This window comes from Gymnoscopelus braueri, assembly GCF_963280865.1.
Source record: "Gymnoscopelus braueri genome assembly, chromosome: 14".
NCBI classification, from domain to species: domain Eukaryota; kingdom Metazoa; phylum Chordata; class Actinopteri; order Myctophiformes; family Myctophidae; genus Gymnoscopelus; species Gymnoscopelus braueri.
In genome coordinates, this window is record NC_137619.1 from 6,160,542 (window position 1) to 6,173,127 (window position 12,586).

The following is a 12,586-nucleotide window of genomic DNA, read 5'->3' on the forward strand; positions in this document are numbered from 1 at the left end:
GGGTACTCTTGGACCAGACTGAGGCTACTCTCCTGCTGTTCTTCTTTAATCTGCAGAGGTTCTAGTTTCAACTGGACCAGACTGAGGCTCTTCTCCTCCTGTTCCTCTTTAATCTGTGGAGGTTCTAGTTTCACCTGGACCAGGCTGAGGCTCTTCTCCTCCAGTTCCTCTTTAATCTGTGGAGGTTCTAGTTTCAACTGGACCAGACTGGGGCTCCCCTCCTGCTGTTCCTCTTTAATCTGCAGAGGTTCTAGTTTCAACTGGAACAGACTGGGACTCCTCTCCTGCTGTTCCCTTTCAATCTGTGGAGGTTCTGGTTCCTCCTGGACCAGACTGGGGCTCCTCTCCTGCTGTTCAGATGAAACCTCTTTACACACAGGAAGGAGTGTGAGGTCTAGAAGGAGGAGAGAGGAGGGAGAACGTCAGGAGAGAGCAACTCAATTACCTTATTCCAATACCATAGTTTCTGCCTCGTGGCTTCCTCCCTATTTTCCATAAAATAGCAGATCTACAAGCTCAAGGAGGCAAATCATTTAACATTAGCCCATTAGGACAGTTTATGACATAGCACAGTGTATGACAGTTTTAAAGCTAAAGACATTTGCTACGGAGGAAAATCTCCGTGGTGAGAAGGTTGAAGCTGCACTATGTAACTTTTTTTAGTGATTAAAATGTTATTTTGTCCAATCTGTATGATAGACTATGTTAATACGATATAACTTATACAACTGGAGTGGTTGTGTTTGGTCTCCCCTGTTCTTCTATTTAGATCTAGACTAAGTCTAGTTTGACATGACTGGTCGACACGTTACTCTGCCTAAAGTTCAACACTCAATTTCTCCACAGAGCAAGCAGGCATTGGACCTAGACCAAAGGGCTAGACGTCACCACCGCATATAGCTGGTTGTGTTTTCATCGCACACGTCCAGTGCACCCTCACAGGAGAGCCTGCTGCATGCACTGGGGCTTTAAAGTTAATATTGAAATATAGATTTATTATTAAACTGCGACTATCTACAGTGTAGATAGACGCTACCCCGTCTATAATAATAGATAGTTAGGAACCAAATGGACCCTTATGGGTCTGTAACTCTAAAGTGAACAAATGGAACCATTTGTACACTCTTGAGTTAAATGAACATTGATTTTTAGGGATGTTCCGATATAATTTTTTTCAGACTCGCCGATACCGAGTACCGAGTACCGATACGAGTACTTCATGTTTTTTTTTTGTGACCACTTATTTTACCACCTTTTTCTCCAATTTCATTTAATTGTTATGCCTTGTACTTGTACTTGTTATTTTAATAATAATCATTGTTAAAATTGCGTTAATAACTTTCTGTTTACTTTGTTAATAGTAGTTCTGGTCCACCTCACGTCTAAAATACACTTTTTGGCCAGAAAATAAAATATTTCACCGAAAGGAAAAATCTGGTTAATAGAACAATTAAAATACCAGATCTGTAGAGCAGTGGTTCTCAAAGTGTTACATGTCAAGGACCCCCAAATTGACACTTATTAGCCCGTGGACCCCCATTTGAAAATATATACAATAAGAGATGCATAAGAGAAGAATATTACGGCTCTAGCAGTCAATTCCCAACCATTTTAATTTCAAGGACCCCCAGTTTGACATGCATTAGGGCTACAGACCCCCATTTAATGGCATTTTTATCTCAAGGGACCACAATTTATATTGTCAAATCCACGCTAAATTAACTCTGAGAGTGTACACAGGTCCATTTGGTTCCATTTTTACACTCTCAGAGTTACAGACCCATAAGGGTCCATTTGGTTCATAACTATCCATCATTTAGCTGGGGACCCCCTGGTACTCCCTCAAGCACCCCTGGGGGTCCCCGGACACCACTTTGAGGACCAATGCTGTGGCACCAAATATTTTTTTTCCTTCTGGTGAAATATTTTATTTTCTGGCCAAAAAGTGTATTTTAGACGTGAGGTGGGGGGCTCAGAGTGTCCCCACTAAGGAAAGAAGGCTTTCAACTCCACAAAACCGTCTTTGTTTTGGTCAGTATAGCGAAAGTGTATTTTTATTTTTTTTACTAAAGACGAGCAGCCTGCGCTACCGCGGGTGTGAGGAGAAAGGAACGACAGTACCATAACGTTAAGGAGAACTCCTTCTAACGCTAATCAGCTGTCCTGTCCTCTTTCCCTGTATTAGCGCCGAGCGCCGCCGACTCATACTCCGAAAAACTGCAGATCTACAAGCTCACAACGGGTCGCGTCTGTGACGCGTTGTGAGCTTGTAGATCTGCTGTTTTCAGCGAGCGACACCGTCGTGCGTAACGAGCATAAATGAGGCTTTTGTCAGACACGCTATGGAGCAGAGCTAGGTTAAGAGCATATTTCTGTAGAAGCAGAATCAAAAATATTTAAATTAGGCACAATTATTCGGAGGAGAAGTGAGACAGTGTGTTTGTAGCTACTAGCTGCTGTACCGTTCCATTCTGACCAGTGTTGCCAAATCCGTTTATTATAAGCGACTTTGGTATTGTTTTTCTGTAAAGTAGATTGTACATATTGAGGGGGTCCTTCCTCTTGGCATGAAAATGTTTGAGAAAACATAAAACAATATTAGACATTACATTTTGACTGACCTGCCCTAGTTACTTATTTTGGCCTTATTTTTTATAGACCTGGCTGCTTGTTTCTCTCCAGCAGAATCTGGCAACACTACTGGCTACGGCTAATAATAACGCTAGCTCCGTCTGTGAATAATAGAGCCGGCTCCGGTCTGTGAGTGTGAACCATGCTCTCTGACTGGACGGTGGACAGAACTTTCGGTTACAGTAAAATCCATCTAAAAGTACCACCACACAACTGATAAGTATCGCGACTATGACCACAAGTTAGAAACTCAAAGTGGTTAGAACTTTGAGGCACAGCTGTTAACAATGCGATGTTAATACCAGCGGCCGTCATTGTTTTGGTATCGGGTAAAAGTATCGCTTTACCGAGTACCGATTCGAGTACACAAGTAGCATATCGGGCCCGAGTACCGATACTAGAATCGGTATCGGAACAACCCTATTGATTTTACAATATAAATTGGGGTCCCAGCACTATAAATGCCATTTGGGGTCCGTAGCCTAATGCATGTCAAACTGGGGATCCTTGAAATTAAAATAGTTGAGAATCACTATTACAAACTGTACAAATCTTCTCTTATCTTCGTCCTTGGCTTATCTTTTCAAATGGGGGTCTGCGGGCTAATAAGTGTGAATTTTGGGGTCCTTGACATGAAAAAGTTGGAAAACCACTGGTGTAGGACACACACACACACACACACACACACACACACACACACACACACACACACACACACACACACACACACACACACACACCCTAATGCTTGAGACACCCTCATTTTATAGATTTTTAAAGGCCTGATCTAGAAAAATGCCCATAGCATTGTCTATTTTAAAAGGGGTGATATTTATTTTATATTACCAGCCAGAGATAAGATGAGAATCTAGGCCCATAGCCGCGCTATGAGCTTGTAGATCTGCTATTTTTTGGAAAAATTGTGGGTCTTTGAATATGTATATTTTTTAAAGCAAACATTTGTAACTCAAATCTTTGCTTCTGGGGATTCTACGAATGTATTCTAAATCCTAACAGTTTTTTGAGGACCAGCGTGAGGACCAGGTTGCTATAACATCAGTGGTTCTCAAAAATTATATGTATTTGGCCATGGACCCCCATCTCAAAATATTTTGTTCCAGGGACCCCCAGAAATTGTAACAGAGTTAAAAAAAATTGCTTTAAAAAATGTATGTTCAAAGATTTGCAAACATTTCCACGATTTAAAAAAAATAGCAGATCTACAAGCTCATAGCGCGGCACTCGGTGCCGCGCTATGAACTTGTAGATCTGCTATTTTTGAATACCCAAACATCTGAAAATGACACACAGATGCGTTCCCGGTCTTAATGGATTAATAGAAGTTTTACCACCCACTGGCCTGCATTCCCATTAGTCAATTTCAATATAGGAAGACATTGTTGCGACATTTATTTGGGTCTTAAATTACATTTGTTGAGGTCTTAAAAGAGTCTTAAAAAGTCTTACATTTTACTTTCAAAATGGTGCAGGAACCCTGTGTGAACCCACCCACTGAGCATTTTTCAGGCTATTAGACGTCCGGGTTATAATTGGTCTAAAAGTGAAAGTTTTTTCAACGTCTATTCTTAGCCTAGACGTTGATTAGCTGTTTTTTAAGCGTCAATATATAGACCGTCTATATCATAGCCGTTGAAATGACGTCTATAATATAGACGGTCTAATTACAGACGCTTAAAAACAGCTAATCAACGTCTAAAAAAAAACTGTCCGTTGCCTAGGGCGCATTCTGACATTAACACGCCCTGCTTCCGGGACTAGGGGGGGGAGTGACGTGCCTGCTTGCTGTGCGAGTCTGAGCTATGAAGGAGATGCAAGTGGCTACGCTAGCCCTGAATGTAAAGTCAGTGATATAATAAAGACGGAGCATAAGCGGTGGATTACGTCTCTGCCTCCGTTTCCTGTGATCGTTAAAGTATAGATCTAGCCTGATTATCAGCCTGAAGCTGCGTGGAGCTTCAGTCTGACATTGGCTCCAGTGTAGGCGATTACAAGGGGGAGGGGATTAGAGTTTCCCTAAACCAATCCTAAGGGATCCCCACCCCCACCTCCGACTCTCATTGGACAATACATTTTGTACCGGAGAAGTCCGAAGTTCCCATTTACAACTCCAGACCAAGAGGCAGTCCACTCAGAGAGTGGGCGGGGTCTATGGTCTGGAACCAGGCTAGTATAGACGTTTCATGTTAAGGACCCCCAAATGAATTTGTATTTGGCCACGGACCCCCATCTGACAATATTTAGTGCCAACTGACCCCCATAAATGTGTTTTTTGTGTTACATTTATTTCAAGATAAAAAAAAAAATATATATATAATAGCTGATCTACAAGCTCACAACGTTTCGCAGTGTGACACGTTGTGAGCTCGTCTATCGGCTATTTTCAAATAGCCGATGTACGAAGTTAAAGTAGTTAAACTGATTTTGTTGCCAAATACAATGTTGAATAAATGTGAATAACGATAGCATAATGTAGTGTTTTCCATCGTAACACCAACTCGTTCATATTTTGAGGGCAAAAATAAGAACAAATTAATTAATAATAAAAAATGACACAGGTCTCTCCCCGGGTAGTCTCGTGTGGCCAGACTGTTATCTCCCACAATTTTCAAATGTTTCCGGTCACACAGTCTGGAGCAACGGAAGCTCTTTTGATGATCAAGAGATAAAGCGGATGTGAAGACTCTTGCCCACTTCCGTTTCGTCTTTATAGTCGCGCAAATTTATCCTAACGTCAATCGAAATAATGGAGGCATATAGCTTGCTGGTTAGCAGAAATGTAAATTAACACATTCATTGTCAGGTATTAATTAATTAATTCATCTTATTTTACCTTATTTTGACCAGAGTTTGACGATCCACAGAATAGAAAATTCAACGCAAATGTAAACGAACAATGTCTCGGTGGAAAGACGAGTCTCTCTTCGAGTCTCTCTTCTTTCCACCAGAAAAATACATTGTAACCACAATCCATTCTGTAGTTATCGGAAGTTGAATATAGCTCGTTTTCACCAAAAACGCAATCTGGGAAAAGAAATCCGAGATAAATGTATATTTATAAATCTGATAACATTGTAGCGGGCGGAGTGATTTTTTTTTAGATGACGTCATTTCATTCATAGGTTGGCGAAGAGCGCCTTCTAGCATAATCACTAAAAAACACCAGATGACGTAATATCACGTCATTGGCAGTCAATGTGTTCAAAAATAGAATCTTCCGTTGTAAACGGAGAGGACAGCTTCCTCTCGGATTTCAGGAGGTGTAGTTCCAGACTCTACATAACATTCAGGAGGTGTAGTTCCAGACTCTATATAACATTCAGGAGGTGTAGTTCCAGACTCTATATAACATTCAGGAGGTGTAGTTCCAGACTCTATATATCATTCAGGAGGTGTAGTTCCAGACTCTATATAACATTCAGGAGGTGTAGTTCCAGACTCTATATAACATTCAGGAGGTGTAATTCCAGACTCTATATAACATTCAGGAGGTGTAGTTCCAGACTCTATATAACATTCAGGAGGTGTAGTTCCAGACTCTATATAACATTCAGGAGGTGTAGTTCCAGACTCTATATAACATTCAGGAGGTGTAATTCCAGACTCTATATAACATTCAGGAGGTGTAGTTCCAGACTCTATATAACATTCAGGAGGTGTAGTTCCAGACTCTATATAACATTCAAGAGGTGTAATTCCAGACTCTATATAACATTCAGGAGGTGTAGTTCCAGACTCTATATAACATTCAGGAGGTGTAGTTCCAGACTCTATATAGCATTCAGGAGGTGTAGTTCTAGACTCTATATAACATTCAGGAGGTGTAGTTCCAGGTGTAGGTGTAGACTATATAACATTCCAAGATTTTGTGAAGTTACAGAGGGAAGCTTTAAGTTATGCAAAGTTATACGTACTTCAAAAAGGAGCACCTGTTTAAACTAGCTGTAAATAAAACAGTAGGTACATACCTATCCTGTACAACTTTACTACGGGTTGCAGCGTTGCATCAAACAGTCCATGTCCCTGGTCCATCTCTCGCTGTTCCTCTGACCATGCTAAAGATCTTTTGGAGGCCATCTCTCTTGATGGACTAGATCTCCTCCTGTGGTGCTCTGCGGAAATCAACCACACAGAAAAAAATATGTTTAGTTATCATTCAGCAACCTGATGGGACATCTGCTTTACAAACACACACACACACACACACTCACACACACTCACACACACTCTCACACACTCTCACACAATACATGTAACAAGTGTTTGATGTTCATCCGTTTGATGAGCACCCCTGCTCATTTTGCTAGGATTGGATGGCTTAGGGTTGAGGACAGAGTACAGCAACTTGCTATGGGCCTGGTCTTCAAGATACACCACAACATTGGGATCCCCCTGTATTTGTCTAAATACTTCCTAAATGTTAATGAAGTCCACGATCATAACACCAGAGGCACCTCCACAAATCATGTGCAACCCAGATTTGGCTCAACAAAGGGAATGAACTCGTTCTCATGCTATTCATCAAAAATGTGGAATGCACAACCAAAAGGAGTAAAACCCTACTCACCTTCAAAACTGCCCTAAAGATACACCTTCAGGAGGCTGCAATTCGAAAATGGCCCCTGTCTAAGTCTTAACCTACCCCCCCCCCCCCTTTTTCTTTCTCTTCTTTTGTATTTTTTTCCCCCACTCTTCATACCAGTAACCTGTAAGCTGATTGTATGACATTCTGTATATAGTGTGTATATCTGTCTGTCTCTTATATGTCATCATGATTTGTGTGCATGGGGATCTTATCTTAAACAAGCTATTAGTGCTTAATGACTCTCCCAGTTTAGTAGAACTTGTATTGTGAATTTGTACTTCCATGTACTGATGTTCTCATGTCTTACTAAATAAAGTACATCAATCAATCAATCCTGAAAGAACAAACCTAGCTAGCCCTATGAGCTAGCCATGCAGCTAGCACTTAGCAACCTAGCTAAACATACGTTAACATTAGCTAAACACACACGGTGTAATTCAAAGATAAAAGTGCTTATTATTCATACGTTTTTTTTCTCTTATTCCATCAAACAGCCTCCGTTGGAGCTTTAATAGTAATAATACAATATTAATACTACAATATTAATACTAATAATCAACACGGACGCAATGTTGTCGTTATCCAACTGTATCCACTTCCGTTTCCGGTTAGTGTCAGCAAGTTTGTGTACCGACCAGTGTTGCCAGATGCTGTGAGAGAGATAAGCAGCCAGGTCTATGAAAACAAGCCCAAATAAGGCAACTATCGTCCACATGAGCACTTTAAACCTGTATTATATACTGTAGTCTATAGATCTGATATGTTCAAACAATCTTGAAATAAAAGGTAGAATATTTGAACAACACAAATGTGGTACGGGGCTCCCTGGCTCAAAACATGTGCAGATGGGGGGGGGGGTGTATAGGGACAAATACATATTAATTTGGGGTTTTTGTTGTTGATGGATTGAATAGGCTACTTTATTAACAGTTTGCTAAATAGCACAGGTATAATTATACAATAATGATTAAAGGACAACACAAAAAGTCCCAAGGGCTTGTTTCCATTGTGGTCCTGCACTCATGTGGGCCTACATGACAATGTTTGAGAACCACTCAAGCTCAAAATCACTTATAATAAGCGGACACGGCAACACTGGTTCCGACCAAAGAGACGACAGCATTGTATTGTTTTCACATTAACCACTAGATGGCACTGAAGTGGTTAATGTATGTTTGTAATAATAATTACAATATACAAAGTAACGAGTAAGTAACTAAAGTTGTACAATAATTGTAGTGGAGCGAAAGTATAATATTTACCTCTGAGATGTAGTGGAGTAGAAGTAAAAGTACTGAAAATGGGAAATACTCCAGTAAAGTGAAACAATACCTCAACATTGTACTTGATTGATTGATTGAACTTAAGAACAGTACTTGAATAAATGTACTTAGTTACTTTACACCACTGGCCTTAGTTACTTTCCACCACTGGAAATATAGTGGAATAAAATAAACAGAAAATTAATACTCCAGTAAAGTAAAACAATACCTCAAAATTGTACTTAAAAACAGTACTTGAGTAAATGTACTTACTACTTATAGACTAGGTCAGTTTTCCAAAAATCTTAACCCCGAAGGCAAATCGTGTTAATTTATGACACACATGTTTTTTAGGGGTATTAAGGTGTGCTGAATCCAAATCTGCTGTGTGTCAAGCTCAAAAATGGCCGCTAAGCCCTCAAAATGGACCATTTAAAGATGGCGGCCACCACTATGCTGAAACATAATAAAACACTATATGTTTGATTAAACAAGGTAGAAAATAGACTGAAATGTGCTTTCTTTATGTTTACATATATGGGGAATACAATGAAATATTCTGATATAAGATCAATTGTGAAGGAACCACTTTTATATAATTTATATTGTGAAAATTGGCCTCTTTGGTAATGAATAATGTTTTTTTCTTTCCCTTTTTTTTTGGGTTGTTAATGAATAATTGCTTTAAGATGTATAATTGCCTTAATTTGTGTTTCTGACTTGTATTTGCAGGCAGCAGACACATGGACTTAGTCCCAGTCATCCTCAGTGTTCTGGCAGGTGTTGCCAAGTTTCTTGCAATTACACGCTTCAATGCACTCCATACGTATTCTCCTGCAGCCACAGCGTTGGCTGAGACATCCCTTTGTGCAACTGCATGACGTGATCTCCCTGCATGCTTTTGGCATAGGTGGCAGGGAAAGCAGCCGTGGCACCAACTGACCATTCAGGTGCATCCATCCCATTTCGGTCATTGGAGGAAGATCAGGATGTGGCAAGTGAGCTTGGTTCCAGACAAGAGCTTGAAAGTGGGAACGCATGATGGGAAACTTTGCTGCATCTGAGGTTGGTGGCAGAGTCTCTTGTGCACGACCTATACAAAACAACTTGACTCTTGCTTCATTGCATGTATCAGCTTCAGGCACACCGTATATCTTACAGATGAATTTCTCTGTTGACCTCGCTATGTCTACTGTGAGAGGGCCTTTTCCAAGCCCAATGAGATCTGTGTGATGTTGCTGGAACACCTGCCAGGCTGTTTTCTTACTGTGGCCACTGAACTGAGACACGCTGTCACAGCCAGTAACAGCATGGAAGGCAAGTAGTGTGTCAACTTGATCAGCAGAAAGCAACATGCGAATTTCATGTACTGGAAGATACTTCGGAGCCTTTGATGTCCCAGCTTTCATGTAGAGATGCTTACATTGCATTCTGTCATAGTGTGCTAGAAGTAGAAGAAGCACATCTGTATCTCGTGCTGACACAACTAGTGTTTCCATTTGAGCATGGATGCAATGCAAAATCAGTCGTGTGTCAGCTTCCTCGTGGTCAGCACTTAGAGAAGAGACTTCAAGATCTGGATCCGATGACTTGACAGTGGTCACTTCGGCAAACCCCCCTGATACAATGATGGTTAGATTATTTGGGCTGTGTTTAATCAGATGGTTTGAAAGCAATAGAGCAAGGTCTGCTTTATTTTCCTCAAGTGCCATGAAGCTAGACCAGTCTGGTGGAAGAGGAACGGACTCGTTCTCTATTTTACGACGTATTGGTCGGTGGCGCTGCTTGCGTTTAATCCTTGTGCCTGCTTTGATCGTTAGCTCTTGATACCTGTCAAAGACTACATCAATCCTCTGGCAGTTTTCTCCCATTTTAAAAACAGCTCCAGAAAACATGTTGGCATATTCACCAAATGTTCTAATGCCAGGTTGCTTTCCTAGTGCCATGATCACGAGTGCTTGGCCATCAATGAGCAGGCAGCTGGAATCATCAAGTGTAACTTTTGCAGGGGTTTGGACTTGTTCTGTCAGTATGTTTACTAGCACAGATTTGTTTGTGGAATGTAGACTACCATTAGTTGTCGCCAAAGATAGTGGGATGGTCATGAGTTCATGTGTAAGGATGTTTTCAAGGTGTACCTGGCGCCCTGCTCTGTAAGCTGTAATGAGCCTTTGTAGAATGTTCCTATCCACTTTGATAGTGTTTTGCTTGCCCTTTGAAAGTTGCTCAACTTCATATAAAGAGGCAAATGTCTTGGCCTTATTCTTTCGAATAGGTGATTTCAGAGCCAGGTGCTGGTCACTATCTGGAGGCTCACATAGACGTTTCTCGACGAAGACTTTCATTTGTGCTTGTCCAAGTTCTTCTGCATTAAGCAGATATTCCTGAATCTCAGATGTGACTACATCCTTGTTGATCATGTTTTTCAATGTGTCTCCACCATCTTGAAACACACCATGCTGTTTCAATGACACAACTATTCTGGCTTCATCAGAGTCGTCTTTCTCCATTCTTTTTTTGTGTGCACTTTATTGTGTGTGTACTCATCATCTTCATTGCCTGATGTCATTCCTAGCAAAGCTGTTGTCTGAGAAACTATGTCTGTCCTCAGATTTTATGACAATGTCCATCTACTCAGTGCATACGCTATTCTGGTAATACCTACTAAGCCTCCACTCTTCTTTCCTGTAGCATTTAGCCATTCTGTACTTTGGTCCGCTGATACCTGATTGAAGTGTCGATCAGTGCGTTTTACCACAAATTTGCATTCCTGGAACTCAAGGAGGACCTCTGGTGGAAGAACTGACATCTCAGCCAGGTATACAGTACCCCATCTGGCATAGTTAACATGATCATACCTGAAGAAGAATGGCAGCATACGTTTGAATGCATATAGGTGGAGATCACATAATCCATCACGTTGTGCTCTTGTGAAGCAGAGTAGGATGCTGACCATAGTCATATAGTTCCACCAGAACTCAGCATTTGGGTCATCAACTACAAGAGCTGCAACAAAATCTTTCAAGGGCTGCTGAAATCTGTTTCTATTCAGTTTGTCGATCATCTGTGCAATGTGGTCGGCATCTATGGATGTACAGACATCTGACAGTTCGGCTCTCAGTGTAACATCAATCTCATCCAGATAAGTATAGAGCCGTGGGAGTAATACTTGCCAGAGAGCCTGTAGAGTAATTTTGTGCGCCCTAATGGCACGTGTATACCCCTTTCCTGCCATGACATGTTGTGCAGCATTAGCTCCCAAGAGATCACACCCTACCCATAGCTCACTCAGGCCAGAATCAGCCATGGGTCGTCCTATTATAAGAAAGTTCATTGCAATATGAAGGCCTCTAAGGCAAGCACCTCCTTGTATTCCTCTACTGACCACTTCAGCTCCATCAATTTTGGATACAGTGCCTCATCCACAGTCAGAACAACATGCTGCTGTTCCATTGCTTTGGCAACATGGATCACTCGCTTTACGACTGTGTTCAGTGTATCGAGTTCAGATGCAGGAGCCTGTATGATAGGTAGGTACCCAACTGTAGTTTTCTCAGGGTTAACTGTGCTTGCCTGTTGGTTGTAAAATGTCCAGGATGGCATAGGTTTGTGAGATGTCCTAGATACGATGAAGGCCAGCAGCATGTGCTTTCTGTGCTGCAGTCAGCTGCCATCACACCACCAAACCTGTGTGTGTGTGTGTGTGTGTGTGTGTGTGTGTGTGTGTGTGTGTGTGTGTGTGTGTGTGTGTGTGTGTGTGTATACAATTATATCGTGAACAGTCGTTTCTCTTTGGAGCGGATAAAGTTGGTTGTAACAATATTCACCAATAAATAACAATTTTCACAATATATATGAGTTTTAAGCAGTTTCCTCACACTTGATTTCAAATCAAAATATTTAATTGGATTCCCCATATATGAAAACCTTAATTAAAAAAAAAAAACAAGTTTCTACCTTGTTTAGTCAAAAAGATGCTTTGTAATATATTACAGCATAGTGGCGGCCGCCATCTTTAAATGGTCCATTTTGAGGGCTTAGCGGACATTTTTGAGCTTGACACACAGCAGATTTGGATTCAGCACACCTT